The sequence below is a fragment of the Clytia hemisphaerica genome, unplaced genomic scaffold, assembly GCF_902728285.1.
Source record: "Clytia hemisphaerica strain Z4C2 unplaced genomic scaffold, Clytia hemisphaerica genome assembly, whole genome shotgun sequence".
In the NCBI taxonomy this organism is placed as follows: Eukaryota; Metazoa; Cnidaria; class Hydrozoa; order Leptothecata; family Clytiidae; genus Clytia; species Clytia hemisphaerica.
Genome location: NW_027104209.1, coordinates 99,646 through 124,632, shown reverse-complemented (window position 1 = coordinate 124,632; position 24,987 = coordinate 99,646).

Genomic DNA, 24,987 nt, shown 5'->3' with positions numbered 1-24,987 from the left:
AACGGCTTGTCTCTGTGTCGGGTGCATAGTGGACGCCTTAGGCCCCGTAGGGTTGATAGTAACAATATTTTTTATGCGTATATGTTGCTATTTTTAGGTATCCAGATCACGAAAAGTATTCAGACATGATCAAAGCTGTATTTATTCGCTGGCCGAAGTTGGTTGTTGGGGAGCGGGATCATGCCACGAAATTTTGGACAAATCGATTGAAAGCTTACGTCAAGCGCAAGCGAAGCAGAATGGATGATAATCCGGAAGTCATCGAAAAGCGCCAAAAATTTGGCAAACGAAAAGCAAGCGAAGACCAGTCAGTTGAAATGCTAAAGAAATTCTTTGGGGATTGATTAATTATCTTCCCAACATCCCTGCTGGAGAAGATCAGCATTCGCTTCAAAAACACATCGAATCGTTGAAATCGCAAAGTTTACTGCCGCAAGCAAAAAGAAACGCAGAACTAATTGAGACTCGTTTAGATCTAACATTACACGATCGACGTGCGAAACTTATCAAGAATGATATAACTGTAAAAAATCTGATCGACATTTACCCAATCCTTGCGAATGGTGAACAGGTAAGCATAATTCGGCTAATTGTTGAATCGAAGGGGGGGGGCAACTAGGCAAAATTGGGTACGGGGACGTGCCACTGGTCAGGGTCCTTTGTTTAGGCTCTGAAAATATCTGACAGGGTCCCAAATTAACTAACTTTCAAGATGTGTATCTGAGAGGGTTGCATTTAGCTAATTTTGGACATTTTTAAGGGTTGAAATCAGAAAATTATTCAATTTTTGTCTACTTTTAGTCATTTTTGCCACTTCGGTGAAAATGGGAAAATTTGACAGGGTCCACTCAAACTTAGTGAATAACAGTTAAATTCCATTGTCTGCGAAATCGTGCTGAAGTATTAGGTTGGGTACACATTTTACTAATGCGTTTACTTATTTTCATTTCAGATTTACGATTACGCATGTGCAATCGTCCACTTCTCAAAATCTGACATGGCGGTGGCAATCAGCAATGCTTCAACAAAAAAAGAAAAAGACTGTAAGTTGCACACCAGTTCTTGTCATTTAAGGTTAAGACATTTCACTTGACAGTATCCGTCGTCGCAAACATCAAACGCCCTTTGGATAGTATAGTAGGGTTTAAGAATGGTCAATCAAATTTAGACATTTGTATTAAGAAACAGGGGGGACTGCCTACAATCCGGCAGTTGGCAGAAAATCGAAAAGTTAATATCCGGAGGGGGGCGTACAGGATCCTTGGAACATAATTGAAAGTAAGAATATAATTAATATGAACAAAAGCTTAAAAAATATAACTTTGTTTTTCAACAGATCGATATGCTGTTGTTGAAGTAATGACCTTACCGGCATTGTTTCGAGAAGATCCAAAACACTACTACGGAATTGATAACACCCTAACTCCTCGAATCAGTCATGCTAACCCTGACATTTTCGACGAACAAGAATTTTTCATCCACCTCGATGGCATCACTATTGGAAAGTCGAGAGATCCTTTGACGGCACTGACATTAATGTACAGTTGCTACTACGTGTTCAACTTAGTATACCCAAAGGAGTTGCAAAGTTTCTTGGAATTTATCCAGCGTTTCTTGGTAAAAATCGGAGATGGTAGCAAGCCATCAGGCAAACTAATTACAGCAATCACAAAAATAAAAAAATATGCTGGTTAAAGTTCAACCAATGTATCTTTTTATCTTTGTGACATTAGCAGTGATCAGTTTTGTCCGCGCAGACATTTTTGAGCAGACATTTTTGAATATTGAAAGCACTATATTTTCTTGTCAATGTTTTTGTGCCAAATGAAAATTAGAAACGCTAAAACTGCACTCCTTGAGGTTTTTGTTTAAATGCTCCTAGTTGTAATTTTTGTAATTTGTTGCATTTAATTGCCCTATGAAATAGTTTTATACAGAAAAAATCTGCTTTTAGATTGAATAATCTTACTGAATAGTAAATAGTCAGGTTTTTTTTTAAATTTGTACCCTTTAAAGGGTCGTTTTGCGGTATCGCTAAAATAAACCTTTAAAGGTACTAAAATGAACCGCGAAAACTTTCAGTGAAGATACAATGAAAATCTACGGCCAGAGTCATTGACGTATGGTATGCCGAAATGTCCTAATTAGGGACTTCCGGTGTCATCAGCTCTGGTAACACTGCCCATACTCGAATTGGTGTCTGAGCCGATTAAAAGCAAATCATTTGGGTGTTTCTTTGATACACAGTGTTCAAGATCGTTAAAAAACGTGCTCCATTGAGCCTCATCGGCTACTCCAATGGGTGCATATGCCAAAATGAGGAAAGGGCCAACGCTTTTCTTGCGATGGTCCTCGAGCAACAGTCTCAAAGCAATTATACGGGCACTGATTTTGTAGAGTTCACAGTCACCGTCTTTCAATGCTTCTATAGCTTTTTGATTCAGTATAAAGCCAACACCTTGAGATCCTCTACGAGATTGATCAGGTTGGTTCAAACCATACAGTATAAATTTAAAGTTGTTAACATCGAACACTTCTTCTCCGACTCTCCACGTTTCTTGCAAACAAGTGGCGAAAAATGTCTCTATCCTTCAAAGCTTTTGTTATCTCTTTAATACGTTCATCCGATTTTAGTCAATGGGCATTTTGTGAAATAATTCGCACTAAGTTCTTTTTCTGACATAAACGTTGACCCGCAGGGCATTGCAAATACTCGCGACACATTTGCAACGGAAGCTTCACTCATGACAAAAGTATTCCACATTTTAAACGCATGCAAAGGAAAGTCAATAATTCACGACAAAAGTATTCCACATTTTAAACGCATGCAAAGGAAAAGTTCATAGTTCACGACAAAAGTTTCCCACATTTTAATCGCATAGCGGAAGATAATTTTAAAGTTTGCAATAAAGGTTTTGGTGTACACGAGGTCATAATTAGGTTTTCTTAAAAAAACTCTAATTATGCTGTGAAAAATATTAAGTAACACCAAATCCAACATTCTATATCCAAATACGCTTCCAAAAATGTATAATTTGTTATGATTTAAGGCCTGGAGTTGAGGGCGAACATTTAATGCAATTTTGGGACATGCATTAAGTTACCCGAGGAACCAGCAAAAGTAAATTAATGATGAAGACCAACAGTATTAAATAACCAAATCATCTGGCCAGATGATTCAAATCAATGTCATTCCAATCCAATCCACAGCAATCCGATGTGCTGGCAAGAAGAGAAAGTTTTTTGTAGGTAGGCAATAGCAACTGGTTCAAATAAATGAACGCGCGGGAAAACGGGGAAACAAACCAATCATAGGAGTTCTTTTGCTGCCATATGAGGATTTAGTGCGAAAACGGATTGATCTGAGGAGACATGAGATTTCGTAGACGATGTTATCATAGAGGTATAAAGAAAGACAGGAGATGAATTTGTCGGTAATTGGTCGTTAAAGTCTTTTGAATTCTTTTATGTAATAAATCAAAAGAAATTCTATGCTTGCCCGACGAAATACGACTTTTTAGTAGAACTCAAGTCTGTTCTGAACATTCTTACTATCAGCATCAAGATTTCTAGCCTTCTAATATACGAGAATAAAATAATTTTGGCATCCATTAAATTTTGTTTTGAAAAGATATTTTATCTAGCCAGAAAATAAAAAGTTCTTTATAAGCACACACAATTTCAGACCCAATTTGTAGAATAAAAGTCGCTGGAGAATTTTGGAGGAAAGTATTAAGCAATAGGGTTCACCTTGAAGAAAATGTTGATCGAAAAATCTTGTCATTTGATGAATGATTGCAAAGTTTACAGGCCCTTTTTTAGTCCAAATATTTTCTTACACCGATGTCAAAAACAATGAATCTCGTCTCATCTTATTTCCAACATTTAAGTTAGCCAATAAGATTTCACCTATCAACAAAAGAGCTCATTAAAAATGCTTGATATATGAGATTATGAGCATGCATACCTCGTAATTTTTTTAATCGTAGGGCGAGCTTGGTTACCATAGCATACTTCCCCTGTTTCTTTATACCTCCATGATGTTATCGTCTGTTACAATGATAGTAAAGGCGGGAAAATATGGCGGTATGATGGCGTTATGGCGGTATACGGAAAAAAAAATCGGCGGTAGAGTTTCGAAGAAACGGACGATAACGCTTTGGCATAAAAAAGATTTTGCGGTTTTGCTTGGACTAACCAGTGAGACTGGTTAGTCTTTTGCGGAAAAAAACAATAGATTTTTGAAATACCCGGAGGTTTGATTTTCAGTTGAACTGTTGAATCGGTTCAAAATCGGAGCTTAACACACATCAAAACAACTATCTCCCAAACGTAGATTTCAAAAAATAAAATGGCTGATGATGTGAGTTTTGCTTTGGATGCCATCAAGAAGAAATTCAAACTTTCAAGCTTGAGGGACTATCAAGAGGCTTTCTTTTTTAAGTTTGCAAAAGGAAGCAAAGACTTTTTCATTGGCCAGCCCACTGGAAATGGAAAGAGCCTCCTTTTTCAAGGCCTCTCCTGCTTCAAGTCAGAATTATTGCAATCAAGGAAGTGCTGCATTGCCATGGTCATTGCACCATTGACTGCCTTAATTGAAGACCAAATCTTGCTTCTTGCCAAGAAAGAAGTGGTGGCAAAACGCATTGATCAAGAACTGGTAGGTACAACAGCCATGTTCAGGTTCAATTTAATCAGATTTATTTTTATAACCCAGACTCACTTTCCCACTTCACTTGATACAATCAATAACTTTTACAAATCAATATCGATGGATTGGATATCGATTGGTTCTGATATAATCTATAGGTATAATCAAGCCTATTCCAAGATCTTGAGTATCAATGGATCATTGTTTGATTTATTTAATTGATCGACTGAACTTGCAATTGATTATCCTCTAGATATTATGAATCCTTTAAATGAAATCAATACTTATATAGTCCTAACCAGTACTACTAGATTGACCTCAAATTTTATACAATGATCCTATGGTATACCTCAAGTTAATTTTTTTTGCCCATTTTTTATGTTTGCTGCAACGGAAAAATGGTAAAGTATATATGACTCATTTTCATAGGGATTTTTTAGTTTATACTTTTAAAAACTTCTCTTGAATTACTTCAGTCTGTAACCGTGACAAAATAATCATTCCTTGAAGTATTATGGCAAATTCTTTTTTCAAAAAATTTGAAATTTGCGACTAAACCAGAAGTTAGTTTTGAAGATTTTTTAACTTTGATTTCTCTTTTATTTTATGTTTGTTTATCGTTTATTTTGTAATATCAAAGTATTTTTTTTGTCCTTGACTATTTGTCTACTTGAGGAACCAATCAGATTTATGAATGTTATTTTTGTCGAGAAATGAGCTCCATTAACTGTCCAATCTTTTGCTATTTAATGAACTAGGTATCGATCAAATTTATATTTTTAGATTGTGCACAAAAAACTAAAGAATATAGATAAAATAAATAAATGAATAAATAGAAACGGCAGGTCCAAAATGCATAAAACATAATGCATATTGCATAATGCATAATGCATAATATTTGAAAAATGTCAATTTTAGAGCCTATAATAAGGAGAATTTTAAAGATACTTTCAACAAAACAAATATACCAATTTCTACCAGAAAATAAAGGGTAGAAAGCTGTAAATTTGAATTTTGAATGATGAAGAAAATCCATGCCATGATCCACTGAAAATGCTTGTCGCCATTTTGATTTTCATAGTTGTATTTTACAGAACGTAGTATAATGTAGAAAAAACACGAAAATATCTCCTCCGTATGTTACTTTTATAACTCGAAAACGTAAAATTTTATAGCAAGATCTTTCTGCCATTCAAGAAAAAAGAAATAAATAAAATTGAACAATTCCATGGGTTTTCTCAGAGATCTTTTCGAACAATTGCTAATAAATTTCAACGGGTTTTCTCTCTTACAAAGCATTAACCATGTGAATGCTTTTTTGTTAGATAAGCCAATATCCAGCCAATATACATAAATTAAAGAGCTTCATCCGGAAGCTAGATCAAAGAAAATAGACTTCGAATCTTTTTGTTGTTTTTTATCTGATCTGTTGCATCTTCTTATTATTTATGCTGACAGAAAACCCTTTGTTGTTATGATTCGAATATTTTCTCTTTCGTTCGGATCTGTTCGGATTCGAAAAGTAAATATTATGTCTGGGGAAATCCCTTTGATTGGAATGTTTACAAGGAACTCTTCTAAAGAGGTTTTCGCGGTTTTAGCCTCTGCAAAGGAGAGTTTCAGAGAATATAAAATCGTTCTGTAAATTACACAATACTATTATGCATTATGCAATATGCATTATGTTTTATGCATTTTGTACCTGCCGTAAATAGAAAGCAGGCATCATCATCCACTTTTTGACATTATTCTTTTACATTAAAACCACACAATAACACATAACACTCACTAATACACAACACTTCACATGTTTTGGTTTCATCTCAAGTATGGAATGAATGCTGCATCTAATGTTACAGACGAGTCATTTTTTTACAGATGAGTCATTTTTCAATCATTATTCAATTTTATTTCATTTCAAAAATACTGGTGACATTCCCCTTTTCAACTTTAAATATGAGTTGGTTTGTAACATAATATTTACATTTTCTTGTCAGGTTAAATCTATTGATTCATCTCTATAATTATATGCTTTCTTTATAGAAACTGGATGACTTGAATGGTATTGATGTATTGTTTGTCCCTAGAAACTATCTTATCTGATGTTGGTAGAAACTTCCTCAAAAAGAAATCGTTCAGTCGAAGGATTGCAGATGTTTTTATTGATGAAAGTCACTGTATTGAAAAATGGTATGTTTATTGAAAACTGCAAATTTTAATCCCTGCGAAAAATTTACCCCAATAAAGTATTTCAACGGTTCCAGTAGGCATAATAATTATCACTGCATAAAACCATCTTCTTTCCATTTTTTGGAAGCCCGAAAAATAAAGTTTTTCGGACATCAAATAAAAAAATTATACATTTCCAAATCCTTTTTCCAAAAAATTATCCTTTCCAAATTTCGAAACAAAAAAGAATTAGTTTTCGTGATATCAAAAATTGAGAAGTGTTTGTTTTTCGATTCGATGGAAAAGTAATTATTTTCGGACAATTATTATAATTGAAAGGATATATTTTTTCTACAAAAAAAGTGGAAAGGTGTTATATCCTGTTAATTGGAAAAGAAGTCATTTTCGCCACTTTTGGATTTCCGAAAAGAGCCATTTTTCTAATATTAGGAAAATGGAAAGGTTCTCTATCCTGATAAATCGTAAAGAATCAATTTAGAAAGCTTTTGGCTTTCGAAAAGAGCCACTATTCTGAAAAAGAAAAATGGAAAGGTTTTATGTCTGGTTGATTCGTAAAGAGTCTATTTTTGACAGCTTTGGATTTCCAAAAAGAGCCACTTTTCTGAAGGTGGGGATGTGGAAATGATGAAATTTTCTAATAAATAAATGCCCGACCAGAGCAGTATACATCCAATACATAAACAGCCGGTGAAGCAACACCGAAACATACTTTTATTGTCAAACGTTAAAAATATATTTTTGGGGTTTTCTATAAAGGGGATCTGACTGTGCAAGCTGTAATATTCCGTAAACAATGTTTCTAATAAAGTTTTAATTAATGCTTTCAGGTTTCTCTAAAATCAATCTCTGCTCTAATTTGTTGTCCTAAAATTTACCATGAAATCACAAATTGCGAGCAAGTTAAAATATGTTCATTCAAAAGGGCATTGAATAGGAGCTAGAGTTTTAGCAAAAGTGAATTTTTTTAGAAGTACAAGCGTGGCAAGCTCAGAGGTTATTATTTTTTTCTAGTGGGACTGATTTAAAGCCTTTTTTGGCAATTATTATTCCACTGGGGTGACCAGCGGATGGGAGCCAAATTGGTCACAGTAGGGGACTCTCACTGGGCCTGTGACACCCGTTCATTCTTCTTAACTAAGGCTCCGAAAAGGTGGATAATTCCTTTTGTCGTTTTTCATTAAAATGTAAGAATATGATGTTTCTAGATTGACTGTCTTTTCTTCGTTTGTACTTTAAGAAAATATTAAGTGTTCCTCTTGAAATTCAAACGGAAAGCTTTTTTCATAAAAATATCAAATTTTCATGCCGAATTTATCGAAAATACAATCATCAAAAAAGAAAACGTAATAATTTCGAATTTAAAAAACATTACAATCTCTACGTCGGGATAAAAGTAAGGAGCAGCTTTTCTTGCAGCTGATTTGGCAAAAGTAGTATATTTTCAATTTTATGAGAGCATTATGAGAATGTTTTCTTTAGGGAGTGACAAAATCATTTTTAGTGTCCAACAAAACACCCCTGTGTCTGTTAGAGTAATGACAGGAAAAAGAAGAGCCATCCTCTGTTGACCATAATTAGGTGCCGCTTTGCTTTTTCGCACCATAGAATTAACAGTTTTCAGTCGAAACGATAAGAAATATCCTACATTTTTTACTTGGAAAGATCCAAACTTCAAGAATTGTCTCCTTAGTTTGTCCCATAATTGATTAAACCATCACGGTACTGCCGGTATCACAGACCTTGTGGGACCCACCACAAAATTTTGTCTCCGCTTAGAAACTGCCATGTATAAACTTTCATCCCCACAGTGGGAGAAGCTCCACCGGGGCTGTGACACTGTGACAGGGGTATGATTAGCTCTTTTTGTACACCTTCACCAGATTTTCAACAACTAGACTAATTGAAGATGTTTAAAACCAACGATTGGAAACTGGACGTGCTCAAATCAATCTTCTTGCAAAACTTTTCAAAGTTATCCAAAGTTTTTTTCAAATGTCCAGCAACAATGGCTAGCCATTATGCCTATTATAGTTCAAAAATGTAATGCAAGGCAATTTTTGGTTCCTTGATTTGAATCAAGTGCAAAGGCGTTTTGTAGAAGGAAATACAATTTATTTGAGGCATTCTTTCATAAAATGAAGATAGTATAATCCTTTGGCAGCTACTTTCGTTTCGTTTGAATATTCTAAATGTAAAGTGATTCACTGTTTTGGGCCTCGCAGCGTTTTGAGACGCTGCACTTACGGCTAGTAGGTAAGCTTGTATTTTACATTATAGATTGCATAAAAATGTTGGGAATTATAACATATGGTTCTAACAATTTAAGAAATACCATCACTAGAAATTGGAATGATACTGTCAACGAACTCACAGTAGATCCTCTAAATCTAACTAAATCTACATATAAAAAACACCTTAACGGCTACCTCCTAGACTCACTTGCATAAAATGTCATTCCTCTCTTTTGTTTCAGGTCTTGCTCTTATGTCACTGACCCCACCATCACTCCTACACCACATGCTAACATCTTTTGTAACCTCTATAGTCCCCCCCCTCAATTGATATACCATATTATCCAAGTTCTTAGTTTACTTAGAGATTTAGTCTCCATTTCCACTATCTTCTCCTTTTCCTCTGCCCTGTCTTTCTTCACTCTTCCTCTTATCATTAACATTCATTCTCTCTACCTAGGTCTCCATAAGTCTTCTAGCAGTATAGCTATCTTTATGGCTGCTCCCTTCTCAATTCTTTCAGATAAGTTAAATCGTTTAGGTCGAAGACTGAAGCTATTTATATAGATATAGATTTTAGGCTTTACTTTAAAGATTCCAGACAATATTATATAGGGGGGGGGCGTACGAGGTTTTGAATTACCGCCATCCCGGCCATTTTTCAAACGAATCGAAAATACCGGTCCCGCTGTTTTTCCCATAAAATTCTAAGGACTAGAAGCCAAAATTCGGCAAAATGGAATGGGACGTGTATGAGATGGATCACTATTTTCGTACTTTGCTTCGATTGCGAAAATTTACAAAGATAAACTAGTACTAGTAAACTACTTTTCTAAAAAAATCTACAGCACCTGACCCCGAGAATGTAGGTGAAATTTGAATCATACCTGAAAGATGTAGATTTGCATTGTAAAAGATTTTGAATGTTTTCAACGAAATTTTGAACTCCCAAAATCCTTTCCCAGGGGTTAGTTTCATTACTTTTGATAGATAGGCTAATTTTTTTGGTCCTTGAAATTCACTTCCTTTTTTGTTATAACCCCCAGAATGTAGGTTTGATTTTATGGCTTTAAATTTAGTAATAGTAAAATGTTGATATTTTTTTCATTTGGATTAACTATAACCGTAAATTTTAGAAATATTTTGTGGCAAAGCAATATTCTAAAAATCATTTTGTCTTTCTAAAAATTAGATTTTTTCGCTTTTTAACCCCCAAAATGTAGGTGAAAAGGTTCGGTTGTTGAGAGCGAAATTTCAGTATTCATCGGAAATTATTGTTCTCTAAGTGAAATTTATGCTTTAGAAATGTATTCTGACAAAGATTTAACCATGATATTAATTCTATCGTGCTACAATCGCATTTGATTATAAGGTATCATGAAAAATCGAATGTGGTGGAAGCATCAGCACATCATGTGTACTGCTTGTTAATGTTACATTGTTTGCATTTATTGTATTTATTGGTTTTATTGTTTTGTAATTTTTCAATCTTCGTTAATTCCCTTAGGAGTATTTTATTGCTCTGAAAATTTACCACAAAAAACTTTTCTTTGCTAACAGTTTACAGTATGTTTGTGTGTGGATGTGTGAAATGTAAAGAGAGATGTTTTCAGTTTAGATTTGGTTTTTTGGAGCTTCCTTTCTTTTGCAGGCAACGTGTTCATTTAATATTTCTTTAGTAGTTCGCTCGTTTTAAATTTCAGTAAATTTTTCTTTAGAGCACTGTTTTTAAATATATAACCTAAAGTGAACAAAAAGTCGCTAAAAATGAAACCTAAGTGGCATCTCCGAATCAGCGGATCAGGTTCCTCTACAGCGACATCGGCATCCTCGCCAGAACCCAGTTTAGGAACGATGGAATCTAAGAAGAAGGCCAGACATATGTCCTTGCACCACGAGAAGAAAGACGCGAAAATAATTCGAGCCAAGAAAGATGAGCTAAACGAGGCTGTGGAATTTTGTAGGAAAAATAACTGTAGGGGATATAAAGCTATCTCCACGTTAAACTTGAAGTTTGTGAAAGATCCAAGGACAATAAATCAACACCTAGATGGAAATGTCACTACAGGAGAAGAAAAGCAATCTCAAATGATTTTAACAACCCAAGAAGAAAGCTCATTGGTGAAATACCTCGTTAATCGTAATCGAGCTTGTCAGGGACTAACAGACAAACAAGTGGAAGGAGTTATACTTAACATTCTTAGAGTTGGAAAAAAGTAGAATAAAAAAGGAGGTCAAAAACATCACAAGTTATCACAAAATGCTCTGCGGGCTCTAAAAACTAAACCAATTGGATTGTCGTTTTTCGCAGGTTTAACTCTAGGTATCCTGAGTTGAAGCGTGAAAAACAAAGAAAGGTTTCAGTAAAGCGTGGTCTTCGTTGTACTTTAGAGACGGCAATTGAATACATTGATGCAAGTGTTCTTATCAAAACTGGTATTGCGCCTAATTTAGTCAAGGTGGAACCTGGGATTTGGAATGGAGATGTGGACTTGTCAAGAATATGGGTTCATGATGAGACACCACAATTCATAAATTTTGGTTCTAGTGGACAGTCGACAAAACTTGTTTATGCTGGTAGCTCACATGACTGTAATAAGGTGTCAAAAGAGAACCGTGAGAGTGTAACTATTCAACCGTTTTCCAATTTCAATGGTGATACAGTCATCTTTTCGGGTTCAGGACTGACGAGTCAAATGTGTCCACCTGAAGCAGCGGATAAAATAGAAAATCTCTTAATCAGTGTCAATGAAAGTGGATGCACAACGGGGGAAACACTTCTTGATGCATACGAAGAGCTGAGTAAGATAATCTCTCAAAGAAAAAGTCCCAGTGCTAAAGCAGAAGTTGATGTCGTAATAGCTGATGGTCATAAGTCACGATTCAAAAGCCATGTTATGTCAAATTGTGAGGAAAACAACTTAGACCAATTTATACTTCCTCCAGATAGTTCCGGACTAACCCAAATGCACAATCAGCTCAACCAAAAGCTCCATTCAAATACGAAGAAGCAAAGTCAGAAATGTTTTCTGAGTATGCAGAAATAAATAGAGAAGGATTTATGAAAATTTTGGAACAAGTGGGCCACTCCAGAAAGAATTTTAAATGCCGGTAAACGTGTTGAGATTTCGAAAGACGGGTTGAGTGTGAAATGGATGGATCATGATAAATTTGAGCAGGCGGCAGCAATTCTTTCTCCTTCTACACCAAAATAAACTCAAAATTTACCGGAAATAGCGCTGCTTATTGGAAGTCCTTGAATCTACAAAGAACTGAACAAGTAGCCGAAAAAACAGAGAACGAATACAAACTAGAGCAAGTACCTGGCCTTATGCCTTATGAGAAGATCAAACCCAAAGAATCAGTGAAACGTAAAATCACTGATGTCCACGGCTCACTAAAGGCGACACAAGTAAGAGCCCTTGTGGAACAAAGAGTGAGAGGAAAAGGAAAAGAAGGAACTTAAAGAAGAGAGGAGGTCAAAGAAAGAAGAATTGAAAGAGATGTTTATCAAATGTAAAGAAGCTTGCAAGTGTGAAAGTGCTGCCTGCCAAGCTGTCGATCTAAAACAATGCAGCACCTGTGGAAACGTTCAAAAATCAGCTTGCAACAAAAAAGGTTGCAAAGTGAACGGCTTGATGCCTGTAATGTTGCATGTCGCGGCAAGGCAGCATAAGTTATTGAACAGGAGGAAAAGAAATATCAAAACTCATGAATGTTGAATTGAAAAATGCAGCTGAATGATTAAAACTTTTTGTGTTAATTTGAGGAAGATTATGATATTATTTTATTTTATGAATTTTATGAATGAAGTTGTTTCTATATTCTTTGGTTGGGACTTTGTGTTGAAATATGTAAATAATGTAAGATTGGTCTTTTGTTAGTTCTTTCCGTCGTAAAAGCCAGCATAAACCATCTCAGGTAGTACTTCCATGCCCGCTTCCATGTTATGAAAGTAAAACAAACAAGTGACATAATTCGACAGACTTTTTTATGTCGGGTTGTGAGAACCCCAAAAATGTAGGTCAAACCTTTTCGTAAAAATATCAAACTCAGGACAATTAAGTTATAAAAATGGACTATTTTTCCCATTTCATTAGTTCATTAGGAGTAAGAAAATACCCTATCATCATAAATTAATTCCAATAGATTTCGATTTATAGAGGATTTATTTAAAAAATGCCTGAATTCGGGTAGTATCCAATCAACTGCGATTCAGATTTTCGTTAAAAAAAATTACTTTAAGGTGAAACTTAATGTCTAGAAATAATGAGTAATATGTAACAGTTTGCTCTGAAACAACTTTTTATGAAGTTGAACTATCGTTGGGGCTACAATGCTAAAAAATGAGAAACCTACATTCTCGGGGTTTACTACATTCTCGGGGTCAGGTGCTGTACTGGTTGTCCCAGAAAAAAGTGTATAATCAATAGCGTATAATCATATAATCAAACGTTCGGACGTTTTGAGGCTAAAACTTGTGACCACGCTCCGAAAAATCAGAATGTTGAAAAAAAGAAAAAAACGCCTCCAAATAATCACCTAAGCCAAGGAACAATTGTGCAAAATTTCAGCCTAACCAGACAATTTTAAAAGTCTCCAGCTTGCCCCAAAGTTTTAAGCCTCGTTTTGAGGCTAAAACTCGTGACCACGCCCCATGAAAAAAAAACACAGATATGTACAGATATCTGTAAAGTACGAAAGGTTAGATCCGCTGCGGTCTTGATCAAAAAGTGAAGCTTATCCTTGGTGGTACTCTGTGGGGCTTTGTAGGATTTCCTACCCGGGGGTACTAGGGTTGCTGGATGACGGATATGTGCGGACGGGACCTCCGAAAACCAACCCTTAGAGAGACCAAATTTTAGTGAAAATATGACCCTTAAAGAGACTTTTTCGAAAAAGTTGTCTTCGATTTTCAAAAAATTTCCTAAAGAGCGTGAATTTTCCCACCCTTAGAGAGACTTATGAAGGTAAAAAAGCCGACCCTTATCGTCCGCACATACCAAGCACCCATTTTTGCCTAGTACCTACCCCGGGATTTCCTACCAAAGTCACGTAACTAAACCATGCAAGTTCACTGGTTTGAGAGATGTGAAATATCGTTTGCCGCCTATGTACTTTTCTTGATCTCGCACTCCGAGAACAATGAAAATGCTATATCCTATCCGCCTACCTATCACCTCGAAATTCAGAAAGTCACAAAATCGTGCTTCACTTTTTTTTGCTGCAGAAAGGTTGAATCTGAAAATCTAGCCCAAGTGGGAAAACAAGCTGAAATTTCAGCCGAAAATTCGACCATTTTTGAAGATTCCAGCCTGCCCCAAAGTTTCGAGGTGACAGACAGACAGACAGATACACACACAGACATACATTCTAGCTCAACTTTACGAAGCCAAAGTTCTCCTTCTCTCTGTTTGGTGTTTGTAAAAAGCCTGAAAAAACCCATTCCTGTCAGGTTGCCAGGGGAGGAAAAAATTCATAACAATCTAAGTACTTTTAAATGTGCAAATAACTTTGCATAACATAACAAAAGCCAAAAAGTACAAAAATTAAGAATTTACCAAATTCAAGAGAAAGTACCAACCTGATGAAACTTTTAAACTTCTTCACATCTTTTTGTATATCATCTGAAACGTCTACACGGAATACAAAATTTTCCTTGAAATTTCTTCCAGAGTTTCCGAAAGTATAGAAAATAGCTCTGCAATTAATAACAGAGGACACAGACATTTTTTTCTACGTTTTCGCACACCATCATACTAATAAAGCGCAACACAACAACCACACAACATAAGGCGAGCTGATCCAACTCGAAAAAAAAAACATTCGAAATTCGAATCTTTGTCTGGTTTCTACACGCCCCTTGATAAATTGAATAAACAAAACAAAGAGTTTCCCTTTTTCAAAGAAACCAGGCTTTATAAATTTAAAGCCCCGTGTACATTCGCATTAACGTTTCAAATAAGTTTTTTTTATAAATTGGAGTAAGATCCTTATTTTTTTGGGAGGTTTTTGCGTGTTTTTACCTTGTTGCTGACTCCTTTATAAGCTTTTTGTATAGTCCGAAAATTTTATGTACCGTATACGTATGGCTTTTACCAAAATAACGTTGTTTTTTATAAGAATTACCTCATCCCGGACGGAAAATCAGGTCTTTTACCGTCACCGTGGCTCTTGCAAAATACCGTTTCCCGAACACTTTTTATCGTTTTTATGGCTTCCCGGCCTTAAATTAGGCCTTATCCCGAGTACCGCCAGATCGTTCGCCCCCCACTATATAATATATTTGCGGAACGAGCGATTGTTATAGATATTGTTTAAAATGTTATTACTTACACCTTGGCGTTTAAACTAGGATTGTACATTTTAGATTCTTGAGAAAAAAGAAAATATCTTATCTTATCTTATCTTATTCAAACTTCATGGTACATTCTTGTGATAATTTGATTGGAGTAACCGTTCCTATTACATCAATTGATTTCAACGAAAACTATTCTTATGGCCTGATCAAACCAACGTAAACAGCAGTCAAGTCAGATTTAAAACAACATTTGGATTTCAAAATATTTTAACGTTTAGACTTTATAATTTTATTGGAAATGTCATCGTTAAATTTTACATTCAGCGGGCATTGTTGCCAAACAATGATTTTGTTGTCACGTTGTCGTTGTTTAACAATTTGAGTACCGTTTTACAAATAACATCGAATATTGGGTGATTGTTGTGGTCAGTAGTATTTTCGTTGAGGCGAGGAGGTACGATGTGAAGAACAGACACAATATTTTCAGGAGTTTTTAATCATTCTACATGAAATTAGAAGGACTTTGTTGTGGGTTGAGATCAAGCAAACATTACATGATTCCCATCCAATATATACAATTTCGATATACAATAGTGTACGTATTTATGCAACACAAGAAAGGGGTAACTTACCCTGTGGAAAGTTGTATTGAGTAGATATTTTTTGTAATTTTGATCAGGAAGATTTTTTAAAGCTGTTATAAAAGTATCACAAAAGTTCAAATGACTTTTCAAATACCCCCAGACCAGGTGCTTTTGGAACACCTCTGTCTTCATACATTTCTAATTTTTCAAACATTCTCACTGTGAGGGTTGGTGTAATTTAAGATGCACGATCTAACGATTTACGATTCACGATTCGCGATCCGTGGATAAAATATGTTAATTCATGCATAATTATGCTAATCATGATAAAATATTTAGGCAATTTACAAACTTTCATTCGCTGAAACTCAACTATTTTTAAAAATATCATTTATGTAAGATTATACAAATTATATTTAAAGAAGCTTTCACGTGTGTTCCTGTTCACCTTCTGTACTCTTTCATTGTTTTTCATAACTTGAATCATTATAGGGGAGTTGTTTACCGAAAGAAAATTTTTTCTCATAATAGAGCACCTGTTTTTTGCTCCGTACATACAGTGCGCAAAACATATTGTTCGCCAATATAATCTTTTAATTTGCTTTAAGAAAGAAATTCCTATATTCGATTATGATTGTCAACATTATTTAAGTTAGTTTTTTTCATAATTTCACGGTCGTAATTATTCGTAGTTCCATTGCTTATTTCTTTTTTGTTGCATAAATTTACAGTGGTAAACAAAAGCGAGAAAAGATTATGCCATTGTTTTAGAATTATGTTATATAATTTGAGTTTTATGATAATTATTAGGAATAATCAGCATACTCTATGCGGCTAGTGCGAAACACGGGTCACGGGGCACGGGTCACGGGGTGACGGGGCAGCTCAGATCAAACTAATTCAAACAGAAAATGTTTTTAAAACACTAAAAATTATCGAAAAAATCAATTTTGAGGTATTTTATCCACGTATGACTATTTAAAAGGCTAAAACCTAACCACGTGCTTTCCACGTGCTTTCGAAGTTTTCATCGTGTATAATGCAGACCAGAAAACACCGCAACATATTACATACATATAATAAGCTTATATTATCAATAATACACTTTTAGTGTTATATGCATGCTATATGTTATACGTAAGTAATATACATATTACAATTCCCATCGCCTGAAAAGCGAGCTTTCTCAAGAAAATGATAGTACGGCTATTGTTAAATCATATCTCATTATATCCCCTCCATCACATTGAGTATGAATATAATTTTAATGGATAATAACGTAGAAATGATGGTATTTTATAAATGTGTCAATATTTTCCACCTACCATTATGAATTTTTAATAAAAATGACGTAATTATACTCATATCTCTAAAACCACTATCTTGCAGCATTTAATCGTTTTAAAACATGTCAATCTATATCCAGTCACATGATTAGCATCCTATTGAGTATTAGCCTGGATATCCAAGCTCAAAATTTAAGAAAAAACAAAATTTACCTCAACATACAAAGTTCTTAAATTATAGAGCTTGGTCTCCCTAGAGAATGAAAGTGAAAACCCATGTTTCCTAGCCAACCCAGGGCAGCAAAACAGAAATTAATAAAAAGCAGTCTTACAAGATCTAAAACTATTAAAAACATCCAAAGATTACACCAAAGTCCATAAAAAAGTTTGCATGCATTATCATGACCAACCATGTTTTCTTGGAAAATGAACTTGCCTCTGTTTTCTTCTTTTTCATGTTTTCGTGTAACAGAAAGCCCTATCTTCACTAGCAGCTGGAGGACTATCCTATTTTTGCTTTAGAATTGCTCAACACCGTGTAGATTGGCCCTTACGGTTTTAGCGAAGTGAGCGCAAGCAAGCGGACTGCATTCTCATATGAGAATGCAAATCGCTCTAGGGAGACCAGGCTGTAAATCAGAACATAAAATATCTAAAACTAGACTGTGAAATAATTTACAGCCTGGATATCCAGGCTAATTGAGTATGAAAAACATTTTGCTGTAAATTGGTTCAGAGGCCTTATATTTCATGATTTTGACAATATTTTTGTCATTCAATATAATTTTGTCAAAATTTGTGGGTGACATATTATTTATAAATTTTCATGATAATACTATTCGTATATAATTGTTTCAGACATACTATACTAGTAGTATTAGTACTATTATATGTGTTATGTAGTACACGTGTTATGAATTATACGTCATGATATCGTTATAGTTTTTCCGGTCTGTAAATTGTATGCCCCGTGCCTGTACCCCGTAACCCGTAACCCGTGACCCGTGACCCGTGTTTCGAACTAGCCGTACTTTATGCACGGATCGCGAATCGTGCATCGTAAATCGTTAGATCGTGCATCTTAAATTACACCAACCCTCACTGTAAGGTCCTATTAGTTTTTCTTTTTTTTTTGTACATTTCGAGATTTCTTCGCTTTGCAAAAAAAGAACGCTCGTTCCGCAAGCCCTTTTATGTTGATTTAGCGCAACTTCATTTTTTAAAAATTGAAACCTTTTTTATATTATGTATTTTATGATTTGTTTTCTCAGTCATTTTCTTTTTCGTTCATTCCCGTGTGGACGGCTGCACGGCATTTCGGACTTTAGGTATCGAACCGGGTTCTGGGCCTACTTTTTGAAAATTTGTGTTTTTTGATACTTGTCTTTTTTCGTTTGTCTTGTTCTTGTCTCTTTGAACTTGTTTGTTTTGTCTGTTGTTTAACCCCTTTTTTTTTTCTTTTGTATATTTTTCTATGTTTGTTAGTTTGTTTGGACTGCGAATCGGTTCAGGGTTATGGAAAGTGGGGGAGGCTGAGTGTTGGACGTCCTTAAAACATGTTTAAACACAAAAGGCTACTAGGCAAGGATAGGCAGAAAGCACACAGATATGTCTACATGGTATTTTCAGTTCTTGACGGAATAAACACTGTGAAAACGGCACAGACAAAATATGTACAGGAATATAAACTAGGAAAATAAAACAAATGATTACAGGAGCACAGTATAGTAAATAATGACACAATACAAACATATAGGTATATATATAAAATCAATGGGCCAGCAAATGGCAAATACATAGTATAGACCGTAAAGGAAACGGTTCACATAAAGAAAATCTAAGAAAAATATCAAATATTCGGTGACCTAAGCATTAAATAAAATTGAACCTAGGAAAGCTTCCACCAAGATGCTGGGGAGGGAGGCGGAGCAAAAAACAGCAGTCTGCACTGAAGAACTGAAGAACTGAAAAAGGCCCATGTGGAAATCTGTGGCCTTATAAGGGGCATGAAAGTGAGGCTAAATCAAGAGTCCGGATTAGGACCAAAACAAACAATTGCATCTAAACCCTGATATACAAAAACATATATCAGACACTTAAACACAAAAGGCTACTAGGCAAGGATAGGCAGAAAGCACACAGATATGTCTACATGGTATTTTCAGTTCTTGACGGAATAAACACTGTGAAAACGGCACAGACAAAATATGTACAGGAATATAAACTAGGAAAATAAAACAAATGTCCAAATCCAATGAGTGTATTAGTTGTTAGGTAAAGAAGAAATATATGAAGAAATAGAATGCTGGGCATGCAAACGCTGCGACAAGGGCATATGTAGATAAAGATACATTGCATCAGACTTCCAGTCACTCATAACTGCAATGGAGTCAAGAGGCACACCAGCCTCCAAAGCAAAGGTAGCCCCACCACGTCTGAATGAGTGTGACCCATATTGACGGTGTGAGAGCCCAGAACGTGAGAGGTGCGCTTGAAGAATGTGCATGAAATCCCGGTAAACAAAAACACGGTTAGCCCCAAGGTAGGAATCCCTCCAACAAAAAGCTTGATCACATGGGAGGGCCCCAGGGGTAAGGGAGAAGGCACGTGAAACTGCGGAAACAGGACAGAGGTGAGACGAAGGCATTGCCACCAGTGGTATAGTAACAGTGCGTTGACCAAACTGGATAGTCTTGCTCCATCTCACCCTGATGTGGATCTCAGAACCCAAAAAAGTAAAATCATCCCGGGTGAGAAAAGTGTCTGGGGAAAAACCCTTCTGGGAAACGGGTAAAAGGTGACTCTTCCGAAAAAGCCCAAAAAAGGAAACCAAACATAGAGCCCAAAAAGAAGCTTGCTTACTATCCCGCAGGTTGAGCTGGGAGTGAATGAATGAAAGAATCTCAACCGTGATGGGAAGCTTGGGGACGGGAGGGACACCCTTGGAGCGCTTGATACCCTTCAACACAGAGGACAGGAAAAAATTATCAAGAAGAGGGTTGGGGAACCCCATCTCACGATGCAAGAGGCCAACAATGTTCAAATATATACAAACAGACTGAGGTAACAGGAAACGGGCTAGATACGCAGCATACATGCAGAGGTGCACACACTTAGCAGGAGCTGGCGGTAAATCAAGCATATTGCAAAACTGAAGATAAACCTTGCGGTGAGTACGGTAGGCCTTGCGGGTATGGGTAGCATAGGTGGCTTCACGATAGAACTGCACATCCGCCAGCAGCGAAGACGCAAACTCTAAAAAGCAGAGTGAAGTTGTGAGCCTGAGCCATGCAAGCCAAGAAGAAAACAGAAACAGTTCACAGACATGTGCCAGACAACATTATCAGTGGAAGCAGATTGGCCAAAACAGTCACAAAGATACTGGAGAAAGGCTGCAAGATGTGAGTGCTCATGCAAACGAGATACATGATCAGCAACAACATTTTGGACTCCCGGCACATGAAAAACTTTTAGGCGAAAGTTATAGGTGGCAGAACACCAGAACAGACGTCTGAGGTAAGTCATCATGAGCGGGTTGCGAGATGATCCTTTATTCAACATCCCAACTGCAGCCGTGTAATATGGACAACCTTATTACACAAGTAAGGTGCCCAGCGTTCTAAGGCAAAAACAATGCAAAGCGCTTCCTTGTAGTTGATGTGCAAGCCTGCAAGGGCAGGAGCATCAACCAACAAATTAGAATAGAACCAGTCATTGTCAAAAACTGCTCCGATGCCTGTTGTACAGGCATCCGTGTGGATGTTAGTAACAGGTCTAGTGTCATGAAAGGAACACTGACCATTAAAAATCTCAAGAAAATCCAACCACCAAGAAATGTCCTTAAAAAACTCCTCACTCAACAGACACTTGGATGACTGTTTCCGTAAGGAGCCCATAAGGTCAAGAATACGACGCAAAAAAGTTCTTCCTCCATAAATAACCTTGCAAGCCCAGTTAAGACGGCCAGCAAGCTGTTGTAGCTGCCTCTTTGATGCACTAGCTCGGGACTGAAAAGACAGTAGTGCATCTTTCAGATCACCTAGCTTCTTGACTGGGAGAGAGAGAGTCAAAGAGGTGGTGTCAATCTCAACTCCAAGAAATACCAGTCTTGTGCATGGTGGGACAAGCTTAGAGGGGCTGATGGTAAAACCTAGGGAAACCAGAAGAGAGGAAAGAGTATCAAAGGCAGCTTGACATTCATGCTGAGTCCTACCAATGACCAAGAAATCGTCAAGATATACTATGATCAAAGGGTAGCCTCTTCTCTGCATCATACGTCTGACGCTCTGAGTTAAACGATGAAAAATACCAGGGGCACTGCGTGCACCAAAAGGGAGACGTGTGTCTTTTAGATACGTGTAATGGTTATCCCCACTAAATTTCCACTTCAAACCGAGAGCATCTCGGTTAGAAGGATGGACTGGGACAGATCGATACGCATGTCTCAAATCTATCTTAGCGATGAAGAAATCCTTCCCTATCAACCTGCAGGCATCATCTAGGGTCTGGAAAGATTGCTTCTCAATATCGATGTAAGAATTAACGCCCATACCGTGGGGCATCGAACAGTCATGGATCAAACGGAGATCCTCAGAATCAGGCTTTGGAACTGCTCCAAGTGCGCTGACTATCACAGGCTTTTCAGTAGCAATAATGTAATTTCCGGCCGCGAGTTCTTCAAGGATAGTGGCTTCAACTTTCCCTTTAGAACCCTGGCCAATAGCAGAATTATAGTTATCCATCTCCGCAGGGCTGATTGAAGCATCTGCTGGGAGCAATTGAAATCCATTGACCACACCATCAAACAAAAATTGACGGTACGGATCATTTTGGAGTTCTTTGTCCCAAAGTGCAGAATCAAGCGGAGAAGGACCAGGTTCTGAAGAAAAGAGTCATTGAGAGCCACCCTCATTCACAGGATGCAGAAAACCCTGATGCGATTTTCCACAAGCCTGAGAGCCAACCTTGCGGTTACAGGCATGAGTGAACCTGCAGGGTGACTTCTGACAACCTTTTCTTGAATTAAACATCCGACAAATCTCAGAGCCGGACGAGAGATGTGTCATTGTGGGAGGACCAGAAACCTTACTGTTACCCGCAAGACCTGAGGAGAGAAAATCAATCTTGGGTGAGGAAGTATCAGTGCCATGCCCAAGCCCACGAGGTAGCTTTGCAGCCCAGCGAGGTATAAGAACAACCTCGTGTAGATGGCTATGGTCAGTACTCCACGAGAACCCATAAGTATGTTGCAAAATCCGAAATTCATCGTCATATTGCAACACGGATCGCATAAGAAAGGTACTCCTGTACATGGAAAAGGGTGGAAAGCTTCCCGGAAAAAAGTAACTCGTAAAAAATTCTCAAATTAGCAATATTAAATTGTTCAACTGTAACACTAGAAAGTTTGGGTTTAGAGTCCTGTAAAATCAAGGCAAGTTTACAATTGTTGTCATAAGACAAAACTTTTTCATCCTCAGCAGGTCGAATACGAGAAACAAAGTCCACTATACGTAAAGCTTTACCTCTGGTAACGTCGTTGGTGCGTGTTGGGCGAAGAAAAAGTTCGTTCTGTGTAAACTGACGAGTAGAAGAAGGTTCAGCGGTCGAGCCAGAATTCAAAAAGGGAAGAACATTACCAACGAAGAGCCAGGATTCAAAGTTTGTTATTGTTGTTGTTGAGAAGAAAGAAGCGGGCGGTGAAGCAAAGTAGACATGGAATCGGCAGGAAAATTATTTAAAATGGCGGATTGAGCTGTAAGGTTTTCCCCTGAGGAACTGTTGCGTGTTTCGGGCGGAGGGGCGGAGCGAGACGAATGTTGTTGACTTCTAGAGTCTTTTAAACGTTGGAGTTTCTCTGTCTGTCGTTTAATTTCCTCAATCAAAACGTTTTCTTCTTCACGAAGTTGGTTCTCTTTGTCACGTCTGATCGATTCCAGGAGCTCAGTTTCTTGATTTTTAAGATCTCGAAGATGTTGGCGGTAATGATCCATCTGCTCTGTTGAAAAGGGACGAGAATCGGGGCTTTTCCTTGTGTTTTCAGCAGATGAGCGACGATTTCGTGTAGATGGAGAAGAAGACGGAGACGGCGGTGGAGGTGGACCTTGGCAGTTTTTGTCATGACTTCTTTGGCATCCAGGGCATTTTTTCTTTCTGGTACCAGTATCCTCACTGGTTGGAGTACCAGGTGGAGTAGTCAGGAACATAAGTATTGAAAAGAATAGTCTTTCAGCAAGCATTTTGACAGATAAACAGTAACAGGAGATAAATATGAAAACAGCAAAAAACAGCAGTCTGCACTGAAGAACTGAAAAACTGAAAAAGGCCCATGTGGAAAATCTGTGGCCTTATAAAGGGGCATGAAAGTGAGGCTAAATCAAGAGTCCGGATTAGGACCAAAACAAACCAATTGCATCTAAACCCTGATATACAAAAACATATATCAGACACTTAAAGCCACTGCGCCTGTCGCAAGTCAGGTACTCCAGATTGCATTACATATTTGTTGGGTTTTTGGTGTTTTTGTTTATGTGATTGCTGTGTTTGTGTTTTTGCTTGACTTTTTTTTAACTTTTTGTCTGTTGGTTCTTTTTCGCATAAAATTCTCATTTCCTGACAAAATGTTTGATTGATTGGTTTGATTTATATATTTAGAAAAATTCAAAAAAATAGAAAAAAACATATAGTTATAAAAATAATAGTCCCTTTTATCTTTCATCTTTATTTTATTTAGTATTTTCAACACTTGCTGATCTCTGATCTTCACCACATATAGTCAAATAAGTATTGAACCTTTAACTATTCAAAAGATATGTTATACACAAAAAGAAACAAAACAATGCCAACAAATGGACCCAACAATACAACATGCTCAGATGAAGTTTTTTTTCACTTATTAATCATTATTGTTCATTTTGTTGCGTGTTAATGATTGATGTTGTCAAGGGGTATTTTTTACCTCTTAAGAGTTCTATCCATGTCCTTTATGCATCAGCAGATTTTCCTGCACGAAATTGATTAAAGCTTTTGTTTACCTTTCAAGAAAATCGGAATTTTTTTAAGAAGTTAAATATCCATGTAAGGCTAACTACAGCTGACGTGTTCTACAGGCCAATCCCATCACGTGTTATTCCGCCATAAGATATAATTTAGAGTTGTCTGATATTTGTTGTGGCAACGTAATGCACATTCATAACCTGTCCAAGGAAAATAGTTCAGTACAGTCATCGGGCGTGAATGTTGCAATATGGGTCATTGCTGAACCCCATGAATTTGCATCCTCATTACTTCGGCAGTTGCCCGGATGATTGTCATATCTACCAATGCTCCATTCTTTTCCATTTTGTTTATGTAACGATTAAATGACTCGTTATTTTCAATGAATGCAACATAGTTCTGTGGAAAGACACTCATCCTTTCTATAGCCTGTAATAAATGCTGCTCTTCATCTGCATACATAATTTTTGACACTACCCAGAAGAGACAATTTCCATTTCCAGAGATCTCTCCAGCGTTTCCATAGCTTCCTGTTAGCATACTTCCTCTGCATCTTCCTTGTTCTCATCATTGGCTCTTACGGTGACGAGCATTACGAGAGGGGCGTGTATTTCGAGTTAATACACTTTCTGAAGAAAGAGGATTACTGCGCAACCTTTGCTTATGCTCATCTCGTGTTATGCTGGTGATGTTGGCAATGGTAATCCTCCCTTTTAATGCCTTAGGTTCGGTTAAAGGAAGTTTCCCACAA